We start from the raw sequence: 15,442 nt of genomic DNA, 5'->3' as shown, positions 1-15,442 counted from the left end.
AAGTCTCCACACCCAAGAGGCCAAATAAAAGACAAAGTCTCTGCGACCTGGATTCTGTCATTCTTCACTGCGTGGGTGCACAGGTGCACCTCTCAGACAGCAGAGGTCAGCAACACAAAGAGAAAGGACAAAGCAGTTTGCAAGAAGGCTGCCTCTCCGCACACTGTCATCAATAGAATAGAAATGGGCAGTTCTAACACACATACACACAAACACACACACATGTACATACACATACCACACATCCACGCACACACATTTACACAAGTACATATACCGCACACTCACTATATACATACCATATGCTGCATAACACATACACACACACCACAAATACAATATATATGATATATATAGATATAGATATAGATACCACATATACACACCACACACACAGACACACACAACCCAAACTGTATACTGTATACACCCACAGACACACACACATACAATTCACCCTGCACAGAAACGATGATTTGGCCCTCAATACCCAGCAGAACCTCTAGACCATATAGATCTGTCCCTGATGCCTTTAGTATGTGATCAAGGATGCCTAAGACTCTTTCTACCAAGTAGTTCCTATTATAAAGTAATTTTTAAAGAACAATAATGGATTACAAAGTAAAGAATTATAAAGTAGGCATTCAAATATATGTGCTTGAGAACTGGGGCTATCAAACAGCCCTTGGACACAAAACCTGCCTGCAGAGAGCTGGTCTGCCAGGAGCACTCTTCCTCTTAAGCTCACAACTCACAGGTGGGACTCCACTGACTGTCCAAGGAGAGACATGCTGGAAGCACACTGGCTTTTGGGAACAACAGGCAGCCTAGGACAGGACCCTTCAGGTCTCAATCTGTGCCCAGAACTATTCCACAGCCCTTGGACATAAAACCTGGTGGCAGAGAGCTGGTCTTCTAGGAACACTCTCCCTCCTAAGCCCACAGGTAGGACCAAACTTTCTACTGACTGTCCAAAGAGAGACCCACCAGTAGTGCACAGGGCTTGGGAGCCACAGGGTGGCCTTCTATGGGGCCCTTCCAGTGTCTATCTGTACCCAGAGCTGGGGCTGCCCCACAGCTCTCAGACCCAATACCTGCCCTGAGAGAACAGGTCTCACAGGAGTCCTCTCACTCCTAAGATCAGAGGCTCACAGGCCCACCAGAGGGACAGGCTGTAGTCAGAGACAGCAAGACCAACACTAGAGATAACCAGGTGGTGAGAGGCAAACACAAGAACCTAAGCAATAGAAACCAAGACTACGTGACATCATCAGAACCCTTTCTCCCACCACAGCAAATACTGGATATCCCAACACATGAGAAAAACAAGATTTGGATTTAAAATCACATCTCATGATGATAATAAAGGACATTAAGAAGGACATAAATAACTCCCTTAAATAAATACAGGACAACAAAGGTAAACAAGTAGAAACCCTTAAAGAGAAAACACAAAAATCCCTTAAAGAATTACAGGAAAACACAACCAAACAGGTGAAGGAATTGAACAAAACAATCCAGGATCTAAAAATGGAAATAGAAAAAAGAAATAACAAAGGGAGACAACCTGAAGATAGAAAACCTAGGAAAGAGATCAAGAATTATAGAAGCAAGCATTACCAACAGAATGCAAGAGATAGAAGAGAGAATCTCAGGGGCAGAAGATACTGTAGAAAACATTGACACAATAGTCAAAGAAAACGTAAAAAGCAAAAAGCACAAAGCTCCTAATCCAAAACATCCAGGAAATCCAGGGCATAATGAGAAGACCAAACCTAAGGATAATAAGTATAGAAGAGAGTGAAGACTCCCAACTTAAAGGGTCAGTAACTATCTTCAACAAAATTATAGAAAACTTCCCTAACCTAAAGAAAGAGATGTCCATGAACATATAAGAAGCCTACCGAACTCCAAACAGAGTGGACTAGAAAAAAGTTCCTCCTGTCACATAATAGTCCCAAACTTATGAGACATAATGAAAGCAGTGCTAAGAGGAAAACTCATGGCTGTGAGTGCCTCAAAAAAAAAAAAAAGCAAAACAAAAAAAAGTGGAGAGAGCATACATCAGCAGCTTGACAGTACACATAAAAGCATTAGAACAAAAAGAAGCAACCCAAGAGGAGCACACAGCAGAAAATAATCAAACCCAGGTCTGAAATCAACCAAATACAAACAAAAGAACCATACAAAGAATCAACAAAACCAGGAGCTGGTTCTTGGAGAAAATCAACAAGATAGATAAACCTTTAGCCAGACTAACCAAAGGGTACAGAGACAGCATCCAAATTAGCAAAATCAGAAATGAGAACGGAGACATAACAACAGAAACAAAGGAAATTTTTAAAAAAATCATCAGATCCTACTACAAAAACCTATACACAAAAAACTGGAAAATCTGGATGAAGTGGACAATTTTCTAGACAGATACCAGGTACCAAAGTTAAATCAGGATCAGATAAACCATCTAAACAGTCCCATAACTCCTGAAGAAATAGAAGCAGTTATTAAGTCTCCCAACCAAAAAAAAAAAAAAAATTTAAAAAAAAGCCCAGGACCAGATGGGTTTAGTGCAGAATCCTATCAGACCTACAAAGAAAACCTACTACCAATGGTCTTCATACTATTCCACAAAATAGAAACAGAAGAAACACTACCCAATTCGTTCTTTAAATCCACAATTATGCTTCTACCTAAACCACACAAAGACCCTACAAAGAAAGAGAACTTCATGCCAATTTCTCTCATGAATATTGATGCAAAAATACTCAATAAAATTCTCCCAAACTGAAATCAAGAACACATCAAAACAATCATTCACCATGATCAAGTAGACTTCATCCCCAGGATGCCCAGGGTGGTTCAATTAACAGAAATCCATCACCATAATCCACTATATAAACAAACTCAAATTAAAAAACCACGTGATCATTTCATTAGATGCTGAGAAAGCATTTGACAAAATTCAACACCCCTTCATGTTAAAAGTCCTGGAAAGATCAGGAATTCAAGCCCCATACCTAAACATAGTAAAGGCAATATACAACAAACCAGTAGCCAACATCAAACTAAATGGAGAGAAACTTGAAGCAATTCGCCTAAACTCAGGGACTAGACAAGGTTACCCACTCTCTCCCTACCTATTCAATACAGTACATTGAAGTCCTAGCCAGAGCAATTAAACAACAAAAGGAGGTCAAAGGGATACAAATTGGAAAGGAAGAAGTCAAAATATCACTATTTGCAGATGATATGATAGTATACTTAAGTAACCCCAAAAATTCCACCAGAGAGCTCCTACAACTGATAAACAACTTCAGCAAAGTGGCTGGATAACTTATTTCCTTGCACAAAGCTCAAATTCAAGTGGAACAACGACATCCACACCAAACCAGATACACTGAAACTAATAGAAGAGAAAATGGGGAAGAGCCTCGAACACATAGGCACAGGGGGAAATTTCCTAAACAGAACATGATGGCTTATGCTTTAAGATCAAGAATTGACAAATGGGACAGGGGGAAATTTCCTAAACAGAACATGATGGCTTATGCTTTAAGATCAAGAATTGACAAATGGGACCTCATAAAATTTCAAAGCTTCTGTAAGGCAAAGGACACAATCAATAGGACAAAATGGCAACCGACAGATTGGGAAAATGTCTTTACCAATCCTACACCCAATAGAGGGCTAATATCTAATTTAAACAATGAACTCACAAAGTTAGACACCAGAGAATCAAATAACCCTATTAAAAAATGGGAAACATGGGTTGGGGATTTAGCTCAGTGGTAAAGCGCTTGCCTAGCAACCGCAAGGCCCTGGGTTCGGTCCCCAGCTCCGAAAAAAAAAAGAAAAAACAAAAAAACAAAACAAAACAAAAAAAAAACCAAAAAAATGGGAAACAGAGCTAAACAAAAAATTCTCAACTGAGGAATACCAAATGGCTGAGAATCACCTAAAGAAATGTTCTATATCCTTAGTCATCAAGGAAATGCAAATCAAAAAAAAAAAAAAAAAAAAACCCTGAGATTCTACCTCACACCAGAATGAATGGCTAAGATCATAAACTCAGGTGACAGTAGATGCTGGTGAGGATGTAGAGAAAGAGGAACACTCCTCCATTGTTGGTGGGATTGCAAGCTGGTACAACCATTCTGGAAATCAGTCTGCCGTTTCCTCAGAAAATTGGACATAGTACTACCCGAGGACCCAGCTATACCACTCCTGGGCATATACCCAAAAGATGGTCAACATATAACAAGGACACATGCTCCACTATGTTCATAGTAGCCTTGTTTATAATAACCAGAACCTGAAAAGAACTCAAATGTCCTTCAACAGAGAAACAGATACAGAAGTGTGGTACATTTACACAATGGGGTACTACTCAGCTATTAAAAACAATAACTTCATGAAATTCATAGGCAAATGGATGGAACTAGAAAATATCATCCTGAGTGAGGTAACCCAAACACAAAAGAACAAACATGGTATGCACTCACTGACAAACTAATATTAGCCCAAAAGCTTGGAATACCTATGAAAAAATTCACAGATTATATGAAGCTCAAAAAGAAGGAAGACCAAAACGTAGTTACTTCATTCCTTCTTAGAAGGGAAAACAAAATACTCATCAGAGAAAATACAGGCACAAATAGTGGAGCTGAGATTGAAAAAAAGGTCATCCAGAGACTGCCCCACCTGGAGATCCATCCCATATGCTACCACCAAACCCAGTCAGTATTGCTGATAGCTGATATCAAGAAATGCTTGCTGACAGGAGCAAGATATAGATGTCTCCTGAGAGGCTCTGCCAGAGCCCTACTGATACAGATGAGGATGGTTGTAGCTAACCATTGGACTGAATAAGGGGACTCCAATGGACGAGTTAGAGAAAAGACTGAAGGAGCAGAAGGGGTTTGCAACATCATAGGAAGAACAACAAGATCAACCAACCAAACTCCACCAGAGCTCCCAGGGTCTAAACCACCAACCAATGAGTACACATGGAGGGACCCATGACTCTAGCTGCATATGTAGCAGAGGATGGCATTGTCCAGCATCAATGGAAGGACAAGCCCTTGGTCCTATGAAGGCTTGTTTCCCCAGTGTAGGCGAATGCCAGGGTGTTGAAGTGAGAATGCATTGGTGGGAGTGGAGCATTATCATAGACGTGTATAGAATGGGTAAGGGGGTAAAGGGGATAACATTTAAAATGTAAAAATATAAAATATCCAAGACAAATAAAAGTTAAAAGAAAAAAGAATTAAAAGTAAAAATAAACTTTTATATTGTTGAAATTGTGTGCTACTTCAATGATAATTAGACTTCTGTTTTCTTCAAAAGGGAACAGATAGTTTTTAAAATGGAAAAATAAAATATTCACCTCCAAAGAGATGGCTCAGTGGTTAACAGCAGTGACTGCTCTTCCAGAGGTCCTGAGTTCAATTTTCAACAACCACATGGTGGCTCACAACCATCTGTAATGAGGTCTGATTCCCTCTTCTGCTCACAGATGTACATGCTGATATTGTATTCATATGCATACAATAAATTAATCATATAATGTAGATATATGTATATTTACTTCTACATTCTTTTAACAAATATTCACTGGGTATTATGCGCTGTTCTGTGTATTGCATTATAAATGTAAACAAAGTATTTCATGTCTCTCTCCTTAGAGCTACGGTGGCAGACAGAAATGAAATAAGTGAACAAGCTAAAAATGTAATGCATTATGGTCAGGCGGCAGGTCTCGGACAAAGTGAAGATCCACAACTGAGTAACTTAGAAGCAGCACGTGGGATTTTTAAGAGTTCTAACTATACTATACCCACTCTTTCACTCTCTAAAATAGTTGTATGATTAGAAAGGACTATTAATAATGACAACCCCAAATCATCCCTCTTAACTCTGAACAACAAGTTGATTCTTGGTGGTCTACAGAAAGAGCAGACGTTATGCAAACTGTAAACACGTGTCATTCCAGAACTAAATAAGCAGTTGGCAGGCTCTGGGTGCCAGGTGCACTATTTTTAAGGATTTGTTTTATTGTAAAGAGTGTTCTTGCTTGCACATGAGCACATACATACACCCATACATACATACATATATACATACATACATACATACATACATACATACATACATACATACATACATACATCTTACATAAGAATGCTAGTATGGCCACATGTAAATTCATGTGTGTGAATACCGTGCTAGGGGAGACCAAATGGGGACAGCAGATATCCTGGAGCTAGAGTTACAGGTGGTTGTGCAGGAACAGCACCTTCTCCTAACAGCTGTGCCATCTCTCCAGCGCCCACCCCCACCCCCACCCTCCAGGTGCTGTGTTTTATAAAAAGAAGCAAGAACATGCTTTGCATTGTGTGGTTTGATAAGGCAGGAGGGGTGCCTCAGTGAGCCCATGCTGAGGCATCATTTCTCCGGAAAGGGGAGTTGAGAAAGGAATAGAGACCTAGAAAGACAGGGAGACTGAGAGGTAGATGGAGAGGGAGAAGGAGGGAAGGAGGAAGAGAGAGAGGGAGAAGGGGAGAGAAGTTGGGGGGAATCAGAGAAAAGGGGCAGAGAGAACGAGGAGGGGCAAGCAGCCCCTTTTATACAAGCCAGGCTGTTCCTAGGTAACTGTTGGGTGGAGCATAGAAGGAACGCTAATACCAGGTACACTTTAACTGGTGAGAATCCAGCAAAGAACAAACCAAGTCTAGTATTTCTTTTAAAGACGTGGTTTCACATAGCCTAGACAGGCTTCAAACCCACTATAAGGCCAAAGGCGACCTTGAATTTATGATCCTCCAGCCTCCAGCTCTCAAATAATGGGAGGACGGGCAAGCCCTCGGTTCGTTCTCTCTCTCTCTCTCTCTCTCTCTCTCTCTCTCTCTCTCTCTCTCTCTCTCTCTCTTTTAATTTGAGTATTTCTTATTTACATTTCGAGTGTTATTCCCTTTCCCAATCTCCAAGCAAACATCCCCCTAACCCCTCCCCCTCCCCTTCCTTTTTTTTTTTTTGGTGTTTATCTGAAATTCTTTTTTTTTTTTTGCTATTTTTTTAATTTAGAGAATACTTTATTAGTTTTTGTAATCAAACCCAAGTATATAAGACCTTACATATTTAATACAGTGTGTTACCTCTGTACAAATGGAAAAAACTTAAGTTCAACATTTCTAGACCAATATGGCTGTTAATTTCTGTACAGTGCCAACTCAACACAGTAAACGGGGATACTTTTTTCGAAAGTTGACAGCACAGGTAAAGTTTCAAAAAATTCAAATTATATATCTGTATATATATATATATTTATATTTATATAAAAAGACCAATAATAGCAGTGTGTTATGCATCAACAGCAGCAACCGCTTTTCCAGGTTCTGCAGTCATCTGAACAAAACTGTAGAGACATCCAGCACACTCCATTAAAAAAAAAAAGTAAAAAAACAAAACCCGAGAAAACAGCACAGTTCTGTTACTCTTGTGGTACCTGGCACCATTTTTTTTTAATTAGCTTCTCAATCATCATCTGGAAAGAAAACATTCTGAGCAACATCATTAAAAACAGCTCTGATAAAGCACGGTCACTACTACGTATCATAAAGCAGGTACAAGCTATTTTACATCCACAGAGGTATGATACAGTACTGTCCTACATCTATAATACTAGAGGATACAATTTAAAAGGCATTATTTGAGACTTGATTCTACTTTTCCAGCAGAGGGCCCAAAGGATGGTGTGACACAGCTTTGTAAAGAAACATACTCTAGACAGGATTTCCTTTCACTAGTGGCACACTTCTAAGGATTCATTCTCTCCATGAATGTCAGCTAAAACCGTTATTAAAAAAATGAAATATCCCTAGAACAAAACCGTATAACCACCGGATTCACATGAAGATGACCTAGTGGAGACAAGCTGGACCTCACCTTACCAACAAGCTATCAAATCTGTTATGTTTAAACAGTGAGACCTCCAAGGAAGGAGATGCCAAGTAGTGCTTCAAAGCTTCGGACCACAATCAAACACAGCATCCTTTTCAACAGAAGCAGAAGCTCATCTGAATATGCTCATGGATGCTGACATCAACATTTAATCATTTCCTCACTCATCCAGGAAGAGGGGGAGATCAGTTACTACTGTACTTTATTGTGTTCAACCAACTCACCATGTTACAAAAATAGCAAGCTGCCATAATAAAAAATAAGGCTCCTCTATCCAGCACCAGATAGCATCATTTTACTTTCAAGCCTAGAAATTGCACACTTGTATATAAACCAATCGAAGATGAGGATTGAGAGTTCATCTTGGTGGATTTTTCCTTTGATGAATATGAAGTGTCCTTATCTTTTTTGATGACTTTTAATTGAAAATTGATTTTATTTGATATTAGAATGGCTACTCCAGCTTGCTTCTTCTGACCATTTGCTTGGAAAGTTGTTTTCCAACCTTTCACTCTGAGGTAGTGTCTGTCTTTGTCTCTGAGGTGTGTTTCCTGTAGGCAGCAGAATGCAGGGTCCTCATTGCATATCCAGTTTGTTAATCTATGGCTTTTTATTGGGGAGTTGAGGCCATTGATGTTGAGAGATATTAAGGAATAGTGATTATTGCTTCCTGTTATATTCATATTTGGATGTGAGGTTATGTTTGTGTGCTTTCATTCTCTTTGTTTTGTTGCCAAGACGATTAGTTTCTTGCTGATTCTAGGGTATAGCTTGCCTCCTTATGTTGGGCTTTACCCTTTATTATCCTTTGTAGTGCTGGATTTGTAGAAAGATATTGTGTAAATTTGGTTTTGTCATGGAATATCTTGGTTTCTCCATCTATGTTAATTGAGAGTTTTGCAGGATACAGTAACCTGGGCTGGCATTTGTGTTCTCTTAGGGTCTGTATGACATCTGTCCAGGATCTTCTGGCCGCAATAGTTTCTGGCGAAAAGTCTGGTGTGATTCTGATAGGTCTGCCTTTATATGTTACTTGACCTTTTTCCCTTACTGCTTTTAATATTCTTTCTTTATTTTGTGCGTTTGGTGTTTTGACAATTATGTGGCGGGAGGTGTTTCTTTTCTGGTCCAATCTATTTGGAGTTCTGTAGGCTTCTTGTATGCCTATGGGTACCTCTTTTTTTAGGTTAGGGAAGTTTTCTTCTATGATTCTGTTGAAGATATTTACTGGTCCTTTGAGCTGGGAGTCTTCACTCTCTTCTATACCTATTATCCTTAGGTTTGATCTTCTCATTGAGTCCTGGATTTCCTGTATGTTTTGGACCAGTAGCTTTTTCCGCTTTACATTATCTTTGACAGTTGAGTCAATGATTTCTATGGAATCTTCTGCTCCCGAGATTCTCTCTTCCATCTCTTGTATTCTGTTGGTGAAGCTTGTATCTACAGCTCCTTGTCTTTTCTTTTGATTTTCTATGTCCAGGGTTGTTTCCATGTGTTCTTTCTTGATTGCTTCTATTTCCATTTTTAATTCCTTCAACTGTTTGATTGTGTTTTCCTGGAATTCTTTCAGGGATTTTTGCGATTCCTCTCTGTAGGCTTCTACTTGTTCTCTAACGGAGTTCTTTATGTCTTTCTTGAAGTCCTCCAGCATCATGATCAAATATGATTTTAAAACTAGATCTTGCTTTCTGGTGTGTTTGGATATTCCGTGTTTGCTTTGGTGGGAGAATTGGGCTCCAATGATGCCATGTAGTCTTGGTTTCTGTTGCTTGGGTTCCTGCGCTTGCCTCTCGCCATCAGATTATCTCTAGTGTTACTTTGTTCTGCTATTTCTGACCGTGGCTAGACTGTCCTATAAGCCTGTGTGTCAGGAGTGCTGTAGACCTGTTTTCCTGTTTTCTTTCAGCCAGTTATGGGGACAGAGTGTTCTGCTTTCGGGCGTGTAGTTTTTCCTCTCTACAGGTCTTCAGCTGTTCCTGTGGGCCTGTGTCTTGAGTTCACCAGGTAGGTTTCTTGCAGGGGAAAAGTTGGTCCTACCTGTGGTTCCAAGGCTCAAGTTTGCTCGTGGGGTACTGCCTAAGTCTTCTCCGCGGCGTCAGCAACCGGGAAGATCTGCGCCGCTCTTTCCGGGAGCCTCCGTGGACCAGGGTTCCAGATGGCGTTTGGTGTTTTCCTCTGGCGTCTGGATGTGCACAGAGTGCAGTCTCTTCTGGTTTCCCAGTCGTGTCCGCCTCTCTGAAGGTTTAGCTCTCCCTCCCACGGGATTTGGGTGCAGAGAACTGTTTATCCGGTCTGTTTCCTTCAGGTTCCGGCGGTGTCTCAGGCGCAGGGGTCCTGCCTCCCCTGGGCCCTCCCCTACGGTAACCCAGAGGCCTTATACAGTTGCCTCTTGGGCCAGGGATGTGGGCAGGGGTGGGAAGTGTTGGTGGTCTCCTCCGCTCTGCAGCCTCAGGAGTGCCCACCTGATCAGGCGGTGAGGTCTCTCTCCCACGGGGTTTGGGAGCAGAGTGCTGCTGCGGGCCGGGATCCGCGGGTGTGGGACTTCCGGTAAACAAAGGAAGTGCCCGGTCCTAGAGGAATTTTGCCTCTGTGTGTCCTGAGTTCTCGAGGCAGGTTTCTTGCAGGGGAAAAGTTGGTCCTACCTGCGGTTCCAAGGCTCAAGTTTGCTCGTGGGGTACTGCCTAAGTCCTCTCCGCGGCGGCAGCAACCGGGAAGATCTGCGCCACTCTTTCCGGGAGCCTCCGTGCACCAGGGTTCCAGATGGCGTTTGGTGTTTTCCTCTGGCGTCTGGATGTGCACAGAGTGCAGTCTCTTCTGGTTTCCCAGTCGTGTCCGCCTCTCTGAAGGTTTAGCTCTCCCTCCCACGGGATTTGGGTGCAGAGAACTGTTTATCCGGTCTGTTTCCTTCAGGTTCCGGCGGTGTCTCAGGCGCAGGGGTCCTGCCTCCCCTGGGCCCTCCCCTACGGTAACCCAGAGGCCTTATACAGTTGCCTCTTGGGCCAGGGATGTGGGCAGGGGTGGGAAGTGTTGGTGGTCTCCTCCGCTCTGCAGCCACAGGAGTGCCCACCTGATCAGGCAGTGAGGTCTCTCTCCCACGGGGTTTGGGAGCAGAGTGCTGCTGCGGGCCGGGATCCGCGGGTGTGGGACTTCCGGTAAACAAAGGAAGTGCCCGGTCCTAGAGGAATTTTGCCTCTGTGTGTCCTGAGTTCTCCAGGCAGGTTTCTTGCAGGGGAAAAGTTGGTCCTACCTGCGGTTCCAAGGCTCAAGTTTGCTCGTGGGGTACTGCCTAAGTCCTCTCCGCGGCGGCAGCAACCGGGAAGATCTGCGCCACTCTTTCCGGGAGCCTCCGTGCACCAGGGTTCCAGATGGCGTTTGGTGTTTTCCTCTGGCGTCTGGATGTGCACAGAGTGCAGTCTTTTCTGGTTTCCCAGTCGTGTCCGCCTCTCTGAAGGTTTAGCTCTCCCTCCCACGGGATTTGGGTGCAGAGAACTGTTTATCCGGTCTGTTTCCTTCAGGTTCCGGCGGTGTCTCAGGCGCAGGGGTCCTGCCTCCCCTGGGCCCTCCCCTACGGTAACCCAGAGGCCTTATACAGTTGCCTCTTGGGCGAGGGATGTGGGCAGGGGTGGGCAGTGTTGGTGGTCTCCTCCGCTCTGCAGCCTCAGGAGTGCCCACCTGATCAGGCGGTGAGGTCTCTCTCGCACGGGGTTTGGGAGCAGAGAGCTGCTGCGGGCCGGGATCCCCCCTCCCCTTCTTTATGTGTGTTCCCCTCCCCACCCTCCCCCATTGTCCCCCTCCTCCCAACAGTCTAGTTCACTGGGGGTTCAGTCTTAGCAGGACCCAGGGCTTCCACTTCCACTGGTGCTCTTACTAGGATATTCATTACTACCTATGAGGTCAGAGTTCAGGGTCAGTCCATGTATAGTCTTTAGGTAGTGGCTTAGTCCCTGGAAGCTCTGGTTGCTTGGCATTGTTGTTCATAGGGGGTCTCGAGCCCCTTTGAGCTCTTCCAGTTCTTTCTCTGATTCCTTCAACGGGGGTCCTATTCTCAGTTCAGTGGTTTGCTGCTGGCATTCGCCTCTGTATTTGCTGTATTCTGGCTGTGTCTCTCAGGAGAGATCTACATCCAGCTCCTGTCGGCCTGCACTTCTTTGCTTCATCCATCTTCTCTAATTGGGTGGCTGTATATGTATGGGCCACATGTGGGGCAGGCTCTGAATGGGTGTTCCTTCTGTGTCTGTTTTAATCTTTGCCTCTCTATTCCCTGCCAAGGGTATTCTTGTTCCCCTTTTAAAGAAGGAGTGAAGCATTTACATTTTGATTATCTGTCTTGAGTTTCATTTGTTCTAGGCATCTAGGGTAATTCAAGCATTTGAGCTAATAGCCACTTATCAATGAGTGCATACCATGTGTGTTTTTCTGTGATTGGGTTACCTCACTCAGGATGATATTTTCCAGTTCCAACCATTTGCCTACGAATTTCATAAAGTCATTGTTTTTGATAGTTGAGTAATATTCCATTGTGTAAATGTACCACATTTTCTATATCCATTCCTCTGTTGAAGGGCATCTGGTTTTTCCAGCTTCTGGCTATTATAAATAAGGCTGCTATGAACATAGTGGAGCACTTGTTTTTTTTATATGTTGGGGCATCTTTTGGGTATATGCCCAAGAGAGGTATAGCTGGATCCTCAGGCAGTTCAATGTCCAATTTTGTGAGGAACCTCCAGACTGATTTCCAGAATGGTTTTACCAGTCTGCAATCCCACCAACAATGGAGGGGTGTTCCTCTTTCTCCACATCCTCGCCAGCATTTGCTGTCACCTGAGTTTTTGATCTTAGCCATTCTCACTGGTGTGAGGTGAAATCTCAGGGTTGTTTTGATTTGCATTTCCCTTATGACTAAAGATGTTGAACATTTCTTTAGGTGTTTCTCGGTCATTCGGCCTTCCTCAGCTGTGAATTCTTTGTTTAGCTCTGAACCCCATTTTTTAATAGGGTTATTTGTCTCCCTGCGGTCTAACTTCTTGAGTTCTTTGTATATTTTGGATATAAGGCCTCTATCTGTTGTAGGATTGGTAAAGATCTTTTCCCAATCTGTTGGTTGCCGTTTTGTCCTAACCACAGTGTCCTTTGCCTTACAGAAGCTTTGCAGTTTTATGAGATCCCATTTGTCGATTCTTGATCTTAGAGCATAAGCCATTGGTGTTTTGTTCAGGAAATTTTTTCCAGTGCCCATGTGTTTCAGATGCTGCCCTAGTTTTTCTTCTATTAGTTTGAGTGTATCTGGTTTGATGTGGAGGTCCTTGATCCACTTGGACTTAAGCTTTGTACAGGGTGATAACCATGGATCGATCTGCATTCTTCTACATGTTGACCTCCAGTTGAACCAGCACCATTTGCTGAAAATGCTATCTTTTTTCCATTGGATGGTTTTGGCTCCGTTGTCAAAAATCAAGTGCCCATAGGTGTGTGGGTTCATTTCTGGGTCTTCAGTTCTATTCCATTGGTCTATCTGTCTGTCTCTGTACCAATACTATGAAGTTTTTATCACTATTGCTCTGTAATACTGCTTGAGTTCAGGGATAGTGATTCCCCCTGAAGTCCTTTTATTGTTGAGGATAGTTTTAGCTATCCTGGGTTTTTTGTTATTCCAGATGAATTTGCAAATTTTTCTGTCTAACTCTTTGAAGAACTGGATTGGTATTTTGATGGGGATTGCATTGAATCTGTAGATTGCTTTTGGTAAAATGGCCATTTTTACTATATTAATCCTGCCAATCCATGAGCATGGGAGATCTTTCTATCTTCTGAGGTCTTCTTCAATTTCTTTCTTCAGAGTCTTGAAGTTCTTATTGTACAGATCTTTTCCTTGCTTGGTTAAAGTCACACTGAGGTACTTTATATTATTTGGGTCTATTATGAAGGGTGTCGTTTCCCTAATTTCTTTCTTGGCTTGTTTCTCTTTTGTGTAGAGGAAGGCTACTGATTTATTTGAGTTAATTTTATACCCAGCCACTTTGCTGAAGTTGTTTATCAGCTTTAGTAGTTCTCTGGTGGAACTTTTGGGATCACTTAAATATACTATCATATCATCTGCAAAGAGTGATATTTTGACTTCTTCTTTTCCGATCTGTATCCCCTTGACCTCCTTTTGTTGTCTGATTGCTCTGGCTAGAACTTCAAGAACTATATTGAATAAGTAGGGAGAGCATGTGCAGCTTTGTCTAGTCCCTGATTTTAGTGGGATTGCTTCAAGTTTCTCTCCATTTAGTTTAATGTTAGCTACTGGTTTGCTGTGTATGGCTTTTACTATGTTTAGGTATAGGCCTTGAATTCCTATTCTTTCCAGGACTTTTATCATGAAGGGGTGTTGAATTTTGTCAAATGCTTTCTCAGCATCTAATGAAATGATCATGTGGTTTTGTTCTTTCAGTTTGTTTATATAATGGATCACGTTGATGGTTTTCCGTATATTAAACCATCCCTGCATGAGATTTCAACACCCCACTCTCATCAATGGACAGATCATGGAAACAGAAATTAAACAGAGACAGACTAAGAGAAGTCATGAGCCAAATGGACTTAACAAATATTTATAGAACATTTTATCCTAAAGCAAAAGGATATACCTTCTTCTCAGCTCCTCATTGTACTTTCTCCAAAATTGACCATATAATTGGTCAAAAAACAGGCCTCAACAAGTACAGAAAGATAGAAATAATCCCATGCATGCTATCAGACCACCACGGCCTAAAACTGGTCTTCAATAACACTAAGGGAAGAACGCCCACATATACGTGGAAATTGAACAATGCTCTACTCAATGATAACCTGGTCGAGGAAGAAATAAAGAAAGAAATTAAAGACTTTTTAGAATTTAATGAAAATGAAGGTAAAACATACCCAAACTTATGGGACACAATGAAAGCTGTGCTAAGAGGAAAACTCATAGCTCTGAGTGCCTGCAGAAAGAAACAGGAAAGAGCCTATGTCAGCAGCTTGACAGCACACCTAAAAGCTCTAGAACAAAAAGAAGCAAATACACCCAGGAGGAGTAGAAGGCAGGAAATAATCAAACTCAGAGCTGAAATCAACCAAGTAGAAACAAAAAGGACCATAGAAAGAATCAACAGAACCAAAAGTTGGTTCTTTGAGAAAATCAACAAGATAGATAAACCCTTAGCCAGACTAACGAGAGGACACAGAGAGTGTGTCCAAATTAACAAAATCAGAAATGAAAAGGGAGACATAACAACAGATTCAGAGGAAATTCAAAAAATCATCAGATCTTACTATAAAAGCCTATATTCAACAAAACTTGAAAATCTACAGGAAATGGACAATTTTCTAGACAGATACCAAGTACCAAAGTTAAATCAGGAACAGATAAACCAGTTAAACAACCCCATAACTCCTAAGGAAATAGAAGCAGTCATTAAAGGTCTCCCAACCAAAAAGAGCCCAGGTCCAGATGGGTTTAGTG

This window comes from Rattus norvegicus, chromosome 9, assembly GCF_036323735.1.
Source record: "Rattus norvegicus strain BN/NHsdMcwi chromosome 9, GRCr8, whole genome shotgun sequence".
In the NCBI taxonomy this organism is placed as follows: domain Eukaryota; kingdom Metazoa; phylum Chordata; class Mammalia; order Rodentia; family Muridae; genus Rattus; species Rattus norvegicus.
Note: the sequence above shows the minus strand (reverse complement) of the source record.